The 11,202-nt window shown below is 38.0% G+C and overlaps 1 pseudogene; it reads left to right on the forward strand.

Moving 5' to 3' along the window:
• Positions 1-9,284: 9,284 nt before the first annotated feature.
• Positions 9,285-9,637, forward strand: LOC102003261 (annotated as a pseudogene).
• The last annotated feature ends 1,565 nt before the right edge of the window (positions 9,638-11,202 follow it).

Below are 11,202 nucleotides of genomic sequence, written 5' to 3' on the forward strand. Positions count from 1 at the left end.
TTAACCCACCCCTTCCAAGAAAGTCTTCGTCCACCCCATGTGCACTTGCTACATGGCTTGCTTCCACATTGTACCCCCATTTATACTTGTTGTAACCTTATTGGTTTGCCATAGTCTTCTCCCACCTCACACCCATCCTATGATTCTCCAATTGGATCAATATTACCTATGTGACTATACTTTTAATCTTACTGATTGATTATAGTTCTGTCCCACTTTAGATTCACTTCACCTTGTGTTTTTGCTCTATAAAATTCCCTTGAGAAGTGGGGTCCCTGGCAACCCACTTTGTTGGCCCCCTTTTGTCCCTCTTTCACAAAAACATCCTTTCTCTCAATGAATTCTTAAATAAATAAATAAATTCTTCCTACACTTAAAAAAATCAAATGTTATGATACTTATATGATATCATCTAAAACATAAGATTATAAAAAGATTGAAATAAACAGATAAAAATATGTCATGCAATAGTCACTAAAGAAAATATGGTTGGTGGCATTACTATTAAGCAAAAATACCATATGGAAAAATAAGCAGTATTAAGAGTAAAGAAAGTTTCTCCTAATCACAAAATATTTACTAGACTTATATAACTGTTCTAAATTTCTATGTATATAGCAGTCTCAAAATATGTAGAACAAAACAGCTAAACACGTAAATCACATTAATATAACCATACCAGTAATTGATTGTAGGGACTCATTGGTCTCTCAGTGTACCCCAGGGAGGAATGGCAGTAGGAATGAAGAAAAGATAGACAAGAGACAACAGCTGGATCAGTTGGAGGCCCCTTATGGGATGGGAAAGAGGACTGACCAACAACAGTAACAGCATTCATTTATAGTTTTGCAAAGTTAGTGTTATGAGACACAAGGTTGCTATAGTGGACTGACAATTGGTGGTTAATTTACAACCCCCAGCTGAACTGAGTAAGCATGGTGCTGGGTATGAGAGGCCCACCTGAGGATTGTTCCAGCAGCATAAGAGACAGAACTGGAGAAGAAATTAGGCTGTTGGGAACTGAAAAATGCTGTTGGGAGCTGGTAGAAGCTGTAAGGAGCTGTTGGTTCTCTTGGAGGAGCTTTTCATGCTGGCTTTCCTGATGAACTTGGCTGCTTTCATCCTCCAAGGAGCTTGAGACCTTGTTGGCACTGAGAATGGCTTTGGTTCACTTTGGGGGAGCGCTGGCCCTCACTTTGAGCACTGCATCCTGGCTGTGGAGGGGAAGATGGTGCACTGTCAGTGTTGTGGAGGAGCTTGCTGTGTTGGCTTCCCTGATGGGAACTCGGCCATCCTGATCATCAGAGGAACTCAGGACCTCGCTGTTGCTGAGGATGGTTGTGGTACTTTTCAGGGGAGATCCAGTGCTTACTTTGAGCATCGCTTTCTGGCTCCAGAGCAGGTCTCTCAGCCTGCTAGCACACATCCTTAATCCTGCTAGCTCAGACTTCCTAGATTCCACCACTGACCTTTGGGCATTCCTAGTGCAGATCCATGAAACAGACCAGCATGAGATAGGTCATGGGCTCTGGGCCTCCAGTTGGATTCGTGGGAGGCACTGTTATGAGCTCTAGGTGTTCAGCTGGACTCATGCAGGACATTTCCATGGGATCTAGCCCCTCAGCTGGATTCCATGGTCTATAGTATGTGGACAGCTTTCCTGTACTCTTGTATATCATTCTTTGGGTGACTATTATAAATAGTCTTATAAAATATGTATCCTGTATTATATTGTTCTCCCTTGCAAAATAATCCACAAACCATAACAGTTGCCTAGCAACTAATGATTGAAATTGTCTAGGCAGGATATTTTTCTCAAGACTGAGATAGCTTGACTGCTTTAGGCATTGTGGCCTTGCCTTGTCTCCACACATATGAGCAATTGCCAGCATCAGCTGCTCCCAACAATTGATAGAACAAAGAATTTTGTATGGAACAATACCACTGGCCTAATGCTAAGTTCTATGTTTTTTCAAATATACAAAGAAAATGTATAAACAGATTATATAGTGGATTGTAAAGCAAATCTGAACAAATTTTAAAGGTTAGAAAGTACACAGAGCATATCCTCTTAAGTAAGTGAAAAATCAATAACAAAAAAGAAAATAGAGCAAATTGTGAAATGATGGTAAAATTAATAGATATTCATTTAACCAATAGTTCCAAGAATAAAGAAAAATGTGAGTTATAAAATATTTTTATTTAAACAATAACAAAAATACTACATATCAAAACTTGTGGAATACGTGAAAGTAGTAACAAGAAACTTATCTTTAAAAATGTATAATGTAACAAATCATTTCAAGAACTCAGAATACATTCAATAAATTAACCATAAATAAATTAGAAGGAATGAAAATGGCAAAATATTAGCATAAATTGATAAAATAGAAAACAAACATGATTTTGAACAAAGCATAGAACTCACAAAATAATATATGCCATAATAGTACTTACATAAAAATAAAAATAAAACTACATTATCCAAATTGTCCAGGAAAACCAAATAATTTGAAATATAAAGAAAAATGGGGGGTTGAGGATTTAGTTCAGCAGCATAGCACCTGCCTGGCAAGCTCAAGGTCATGAGTTTGATTCCTGGTACCAGAAAAAAAAAAAAAAAAAGAAAAAGAAAAAGAAAGAAAGAAAAATGGATGTCTTCAAACAGAAATGAGACCCAAGCACCAGCTCACCTAAGGAAGGAAGATGGGCTTATACATCTGGTAGGCAGATTTCAATGAGATTTGTAAACAAATACTAAAGACTAAGTATAGTGTAAAAGTTTTAAGCACCTGAAAGTCACAAGCACAAGCGGAGTTCATTCCCCTGAACAGGCTGTGATCTGCAGATCTTTCTTGAGCTCACAAGAAATACTGAGACAGCAGACAAAATACCTGACACGCAGAATTAAGAAAGGAAAGGTTTATTTAGCTCACAGTTTGTGGAGGTTTCAGTCCATACTTGGCTGGCTCCAAGGCAGAGTGGGACATGGCAGAGGGCAACCATTCATGGCAGTGGAAAATGGAAAAAGCAGCAAGAGCAAAAAAGGAATAGTAGCACAAATGACCTCTTTTCCTCCCTTCCATTGTATGCAGACTGCCCACCCCAGGGTGGGTGTAAGATTCACACCCACAATCCCAACATTGGACCATGAATCAATCATAAACTCTAGAAGTCTGCACCCATGACTGCATGAGGCTTTGAGGAGGCATCCAGCCAAAAACCATAACATGGCTAAAATAGTACAGTTAGCAATAATAATAGCATGAAGCACAGTCTAGCTACTGACAAACTGTGGTAACTATTAACCTGATACCTTTAACCATACGAGCAAATTCTAGTTACAGAACAAAATCCAGCATATACCAGGAACTTGTACGCAATGATTTTCCCCTTAGCAGAATGACTTTACCCTTTGTGGTGTTGGGGGTTTAAGAGAGATAGAGGGTAACACAGTGGGATGAATAAGGTCAAATTTAGTAGAAGCAAGGCTGAAGGGCAAAGGATGATCACCAAAGTTTTGGGAAACTGGAGAACATAGGAAAGAAAGAATGAAAGAGAAAGCAAAGTATTAAAGTGAACCAGAAAAAGACAATGTTCACTCACATGAAAATATCATAAAGTCAAGAGAGATAGTTGAGGAAAGAGAGAAAGAAGAATAGAAGAAAATGAAAAGGAAAGTAAGAAACCTAAATAGTGAAAAAAGAAAGGAAAAAACCTTCAACCAGATAGAAAAATGAAAACCAATCAAACAAACAAACAAATAAAAAGAAAAGTAGTAAAATTCCGCTGGCGTCCACAATTGTGTGCTGTGCGCTCTGGCCAAGTTTACAGCAGGATTTGTGCTGGGCATGGGGCGGATCTTGGTTTCTAGTTTGGGGAGTTGGGACTGGTCTTCTTTTGCTGTAGTTCTCCCCAAGCCCTCTGATATAGAATGGTGGCCCTGCCTGCCCATTTAACTTCTGTATGTCTGTGTGCCAGAGCACAACACTGGGTCATCTAACTTACCAATTGCTGGCTCATATTCTCACTACTGCTTTAGACTTTTCCACACTGCTTCTCCCACTTACTGGCATGTGCTAGGCCAAGCCTGCTTTCACTGGTCTGGTTTGGCATTCTGGTATGTTCCCACACTGGACCTGCTTTCTTTTTTCTTTTTTGAGACATGGTCTTGATTTTTACTGCAGGCTGGCCTTGAACTGACTATGTAGCCCAGTCTGGCCTTGAACTCATGGTGGTCTTCCTGCCTCAGGCTCCCAAGTGCTGGGATTACACCACACTCAACAAATCTTGTAATATTTTGAATGAATTTCTATTGTATCTAGTTTATTTTGGAGAACATTAACAATATTGTCTTCCAATCAATTGGCATGGTATAGCTCTTGATTTTTATTTTTGGACCAGGAATGGAACTCAGGACTTGTGTTTGTGTCAGGCAGATGCTTATGCCACTGAGCTACATCCCCAGCCCCATATCTCTCCATTAACTGAGAAGTTATTTGATGTCTTCCACCAGTACTTTCTGATGTACAAATCTGTAATTCATTTTTTTACATTTATACCTCAGTTTGCATGGTTTTACTAGTGGTACTTTAAGCAATGTTATATTTCTAGCGATCTATTGGTAGTATAAAGAACTACAACTAATTTTCACATATGGTGCTGTAACCTATACTCTTGCAAAGCTGACTTATTAGTACCAGTTTTCTAAAGATCCTTTTGGTATTTTACTATTTTGAGAATCATGTGTCTTATAAATGGAGTGTTTTATTTCATCTTTCTTAGTCTTTATCCCTTTAATTTCTGCTTCTTGTCTTATGATTCCAGCTAGAACTTCCAGTACAATGCTAAGCAGGAGATTTGAGAACAATGAAGAAGAAATTAATTCAATGGAGATTAAGAAAACAATACAAAGAATCAATGAACTGAAGAGTTCATTCTTCAAAAGATTAAATAAAATTGATAATCCCATAGCTAACCTTATCAAAAAAGAAAAGACTCAAATTCATACAATTAGGAATGAAAAGGGTGAAATCACAATGGAAAATCCAGAAGATCATCAGTACCTACTTGGAAAATCTTTACTCTAAGAAGATGGAAAACAGAAGAAATTAATAGATTCCTAGACATATATGATGTGTCACATTGCATAAAGAAGATATAAAAATTCTAATTAACCTGATATCAGTCAATGAAATAGAAAATGTAATTAAGAACTTACCAGCAAAGAAAAGCCCACGGGCCAGGGATATAGCTCAGTGGAAAGGCACCTGCCTGGCAAATGCAAGGTCATGTGTTCAATTCCTGGTATGAAAAACAACAACAAAGAAAAGCCCAGGTCCTGATGGATTCACTGTTGAATTCTACAAGGAATTTAGAGAAGATCTAATGCCACTATGCTGAAACTCTTCAACAAAACTGAAAGGTAAGCAATTCTTCCAAAATCATTCCTGGAAGCAAGCATTACCCTGATACCAAAACAAGGGAAAGATCCAACCAAAAGAGAGAACTATAGGTCAAGCTCCTAATAAACATAGGTGCAAAAGTCCTCAGTAAGATACTGGCAAACAGAATACAACAAATCGGCAAGAAGATGACACACCATGACCAAATAGGATACATGCCAGAAGTGCAGGGATGGTTCAACATACACAAATCAATAAATGTAACACACCATACTAACAGAGGCAAAAGCAAAAATCACATGAGCCTCTCAACAGATAAGGAAAAAGTATTTGACAAAGTCTAACACCCATTCATGATAAAAAATCAGAATATATGGCTTTTACCTCAATCTGATAAAAGCCATCTATGAAAACCAACAGTTAACATCATACTAAGTGGCCAAAAACTAAAACCTTTCACTTTAATGACAAGGTTTCCACTATCACTACTTTTATTCAGAATAGTTCTGGAAACATTGGCCAGAGCAATTAGACAAAAGAAAGAAATGAAAGGAATAAGAATAGGAAAGAAGTTAAATTGTCATTATTTGTGAATGACATGATACTCTATATAGAAGACCCCCAAAACTGCACCAAAAGGCATATAGATTCAATAAGCAAATTCAGTAGCATAGCTGGACACAAATCAACACTCAAAAATCAATAACATTCCTGTACACAAATAACAAACTCACTGAGAGAGAAATTAGGGAAACAACACTTTTCATCATAACATCCAAAAAAATGAAATACCTGGGGATTAATCTAGTGAAGGAAGTAAAAATATTTACATTAAAAAGTGCAGTACTCTGAAGAGGGAGATCAAAGTGGATACCAGAAAATGGAAAAATATCCTTTGTTCTTGGTTAGGAAGAACCAACATAGTAAAAATAGCCATATCTCCAAAATTGTCATACAGTTTAATGCAATCCTAATCAAAATAGCATTAACATATCTCACAGAATTAGAGAAAATAATTGTAAAATTCATTTGGAACCAGAAGAGATCTAGAATATAACAGCAATTCTACATAACAAAAGCAGAGGACATCACCATTGATGACTTGAAATTATACTACAAAGCTACCATAATAAAAACAGCATGGTACTGGTAAAAAAAAATGCCCACAGATCAATGGAACAGATTAGAAGATGCAGAAACAACTCCACACAAATTTAGCCATCTTATCTTTGACATGGAGATGAACACCTTCACTGAAAGATATATAGCCTCTTTAATACATGGTGCTGGGAAAACTGGCTTTCCACATGCCACAGATGAAAACTAGACACATATTTCTCATCATGCACTAAACTAAAATTGCAGTGGATAAAATATCTAAATATTTTAGCAGAAGCACTCAATCTGCTGGAATACAGAATAGAGAGAACTCTTGAAGACACTGGTGTAGGAAAAGATTGTGTGAACAATACCCCAAATGCACAGAAAATATCACAAAGAATCAACAACTGAGATCTCATCTTATTGAAAAGTTTTTGCACAACAAAAGAAACCAAAAACCTAGTGAAGAAATAACCTACAATGTGGGAAAAAATATTTGCCAGCTGTGTCTCAGACAAAGGACTAATATCTACAAATATATATATATATATATATATATATATATATATATATTCATAAAATTGGACCCTCCCAAATTTAAAAACCTAATCCAAAAATAGGCATCTGAGATGAATACACACTTCTCAGATGAAGAAGTAGAAATGACAAATACATGTATGAAAAATTTACAATATCATTGGTCATTTGAGAGATCCAAATTAAAACAATGCCAAAATTCCATCTCACTCCAGAAAGCATAGCCATTATCAAAGAAATCAACCAATAACAAATGCTGGTGGGGCTGTGAGGAAAAAGGAATCCTCCTCCACTGTTGTTGGGGATGTAGACTGGTGCAACAACCATGGAACTCAGGGTGGAGAGTCCTCAAAAACCTAGAACTAGAGGTTCCGTTTGACCCAACTATTCCCCTTCTTGGTATCTTTCTGAAAGAATTAAAAGCATCACACCACAGCAATACATGTACATCTATGTTTATAGCAGCACATTTTGTAATAGCTACATTTTAGAAACAGCCCAAATGCCTATCAACCAATAAAATCAATGAATAAATGAATAAATATGTGGTGTTTTTATATAGTAAGGTACTACTCAGCCATAAAAAGGATAAGTTTGAGACATTTCTAGCTAAATGGATGCACCTTGAGACCATACTCAAGTGAAATAAATTGGACACACATGTTTAAATACCACATTGCTTCTCTGGTGTGAGAAACTGAAAGTGTAAGTAAGGACTAAAATGTATAATACAAATTGGGAAATTGGAAGAAAATGTTCAAATAAGAAGTGGAACAAGAGAGGGGGAGGGGAAAGGAAAGAAGGGACAAGAAAAAAAAGAATAGGAGGAAAACATGGAAACAAAGCTTTTGTAAATGAGGAGGGGCAGAGAGGTTAAAGGAAGGAGAGGGGAATGGGAAAAAAAGAAGCAAATTCATCATGTACAGGTACAAACACCTTACGATGAATGTTATCATTATGTATATCTAAAACATACAAAATAAAATTTTTTTAAACACACACACACAAAAATCATTGTCCAGACCAATGTCATGGAGTTCTCCCCTGTCTTTTTCTCTAGTTTTATAGATTCTGACTCTGATTTAAGTCATCAGTGCATTTTAATTGACTTTTAATTAGGTATGAAATAAGGGTTCAGTTTTATTCTTCTACATATTATATCCAGTTTTATATCTGCACTCCCATGGCAAACAAACATATGAAAAAAATCTTCACCATCACCAGCATTCAAGAGATGCAAATTAAAACAACACTGAGATTTCATCTCACTCTAGAAAAAATAGCTGTCATCAAAGAATCAACACATAACAAATGCTGGGGGGCTGTGGAGAAAAAGAAACAATTCTCCACTGTTAGTAGGAGTGTAAACTGCTGCAACAACTGTGGAAATCAGTGTGGAGATTCCTAAAAAATACTTTTGTTTTAAAATTCCATTTGGCCCAGCTATATTCCCCTTCTATAGTCTTCTGAAAGAACTTTTTAAAAAACATTGTACCACAGCGATATATGCATACTCATGTTTATAGCATCACAATTCATAGTAGCTAAATCTTGGAAACAGCCCATATGCCCACCAACAGATGAATGGATAAAGAAAATGTGGTTTTGGGCTGAGGATATAGATCAGCAGCACAGTGCCTTCCTGGCAAGTGCAAGGTCCTGAGTTCAATTCCCCATACCAAAAAAAAAAAAAAGTCATTTTTGTATACAATAGCATACTACTCTGCCATAAAGAAGGATAAACTAAAGACTTTTCTAGGTAAACTGATGCACCTCGAAACCATAACTTTAAGTGAAATAGATCACATAAGTTCCTCTTGTGTGAGAAATCCAAAGCATAAACAAGGAGCAATATGGAGGTTAGATATGGGGAAGTGGGAATAACATGTTCAAATGGGAAGGCAAACAAGGAAGGAGGTGAAATGGAATTTTAAAAACAAGGAATGTAAGGGAAAAATGGGGGTAAAAAGCTTCCGCATTTGGGAAAGAGAAGAAGGGTTGAAGGAAAGGGAGGGGAATGAAAAAAAAGAATTAAGATACATTATGTACAGGTACAAATTCCATCTGATGAATGTGAGCACTGTGTATGGCAAATACGTACTGATAAAAATCTTTTGCTTTCTTTCTGAGGAAGAGGTGGTTGCAGGTGCAGTGGACTTAGGTTGTGTCTGCTCCTGCTCCTGACTCACTGCTGTTCATTCTTGGTGAGGAACAAGTTATCCAGGCAGCCACATGGCCACTATGGCTTTTAAAGATACTGGAAAGACACCCATGGAGTCCGAAGTGGCAATTCACTGGTGGCAATTATCCTCACCAGCCGCAAAGTGAAATTATTGGAGAAAGTGTGTGCTGACTTGATCAGAAGTGCAGTGGAAAGGAATCTCAAGGTGAAAAGATCCATTCACATGCCTACTAAGACCTTGAGAATCACTACAAGAAAAACACCTCGTGGTGATAATATATGCAATAGTTTCCAGATAAGAATCCACAAGTGACTCATTGATTTTCATAGTCCTTCTGATATTGTTAAGCAGATTACTCCCATCAGTATTGAGCTAGGAGTGGAGGTTGAATTCACCATTGCAGATGCCTAAAGCAACTGTTTTAATAAATCAATAATCGATTGTTAAAATTTTTTTAGTTAGATCCCCCCAAAATAAAAGACTCAATCAAAAAATGGGCAAGTGAAATGAATAGGCACTACTCAGAACACATACAATGGCTAATAAATACATGAAAAAATGTTCATCACTGGTCAGTAGAGAAATTTAAGTGAAACTACACCTGTATATCATATTATTCCAGAAAAAATGGCCATTGCCAAGAAACAGATGCTGATGGGAAACAGCAAATGCTGCAGGGAAAAAGGATCCTTTCTATATTGTTGGTGAGAATGTAAACTAGTACAAGTAAAGCAGAAAAAACACTTGCTCACAGACAGGAGTCTCCCTCCCCTACCCTTCAGCATCCCTCTTCCTGGCCTTCAATTAGCCTTTTGTTCTCTGCTAAGTTTCTGGTTTTCCCGAACTGTTGTAACTGCTTTGTCCCTGTCTCCACTGTATGCTAAGAAGGTGGAATTCAATGCAACTTTCTTTGCCAATCACGTACCTCTAACTTGTCTTAGTTATATGCCAAGAATGTACAATTCAGTGTAATTTTCTTGGCCAATCATGTAATCTGTAATTTCTCTTAGTTATATGCTAAGAATGTGAAGTTCAGTGTAACTTTCTTTCTAATCAAATAGTGACAAATGCTCTCTGTTCTTGTACCTCTTAGTTGGTTGTAAATCCTGTAAAAATCCTGCTCCCTAAGAGTTGGGGGCTTGGCTTTTTGATGAAGGATCCTAGTCAAGCCCGCCAGTGTGAATAAAGCTGTATATCTATCTCCAAAACCCCGGGTGCTGCTCAGTTTATTGGTCTCGGTCTGCTGAAACTCTTATTGGGCACTGTAAACACCTTCCAGGAGTTATGACCACCTTCTAAGAGCTGTAAACACTTTTTTATGAGCTGTAACTGCTACAACATTTTGGTTCCCTGACCAGGAAGACAAACACACTGACTGCTTAGGCTGCTGGTTGAAGCCCTCTCAGAGGGAGCAGGGACCACTCCAGTCCCCCGATGGGAAGGCGTGCCTTCAGAGATTTCTCAGAGTCCCCTTAGAGGACTGGAGATGAATTACTATGTTTGCCACTTGTGGCTGTCTGGATCCAGAAGAGGGGAGGATGTTTATCTGGCCTGGTATGGTCTGGTCTGGTCTGGTCTGGCCTGGTCTGGTCTGGTCACAGGATAAGGTAAGACTCTTGAGGGTGCCCAAAGTCAGTTTGGTTCCATTCAGTTCAAGTGAAGGAGGGACTGATCACCCCTCGTTAGTCATGATCCTCAAGGAGAGGATGTTTAACATCTGAATGCCTGCTGAATGATTGTGCAAATGTTTGTAACAGATGGCAAAAGCAGTAGGCTGTTCCATCTGTGCTCCATAGTGAAGGGTCCCTCCAGAACCCTAGAACTGCAGAGCTTGAGAAGGTCAGATTTCTGCAGCTCTGTGTCCATGTCATATGGCTAAGTGGTGACTCAATCTCTGTAGTGGGGGATCTGACCAGGCCCAGGAATATGGATACACCTAATGCCAAGATGGACCCACATCCCCATGAGGGGAGTGG

This window comes from Chinchilla lanigera, unplaced genomic scaffold, assembly GCF_000276665.1.
Source record: "Chinchilla lanigera isolate Chin_1 unplaced genomic scaffold, ChiLan1.0 scaffold00100, whole genome shotgun sequence".
Taxonomy (NCBI): domain Eukaryota; kingdom Metazoa; phylum Chordata; class Mammalia; order Rodentia; family Chinchillidae; genus Chinchilla; species Chinchilla lanigera.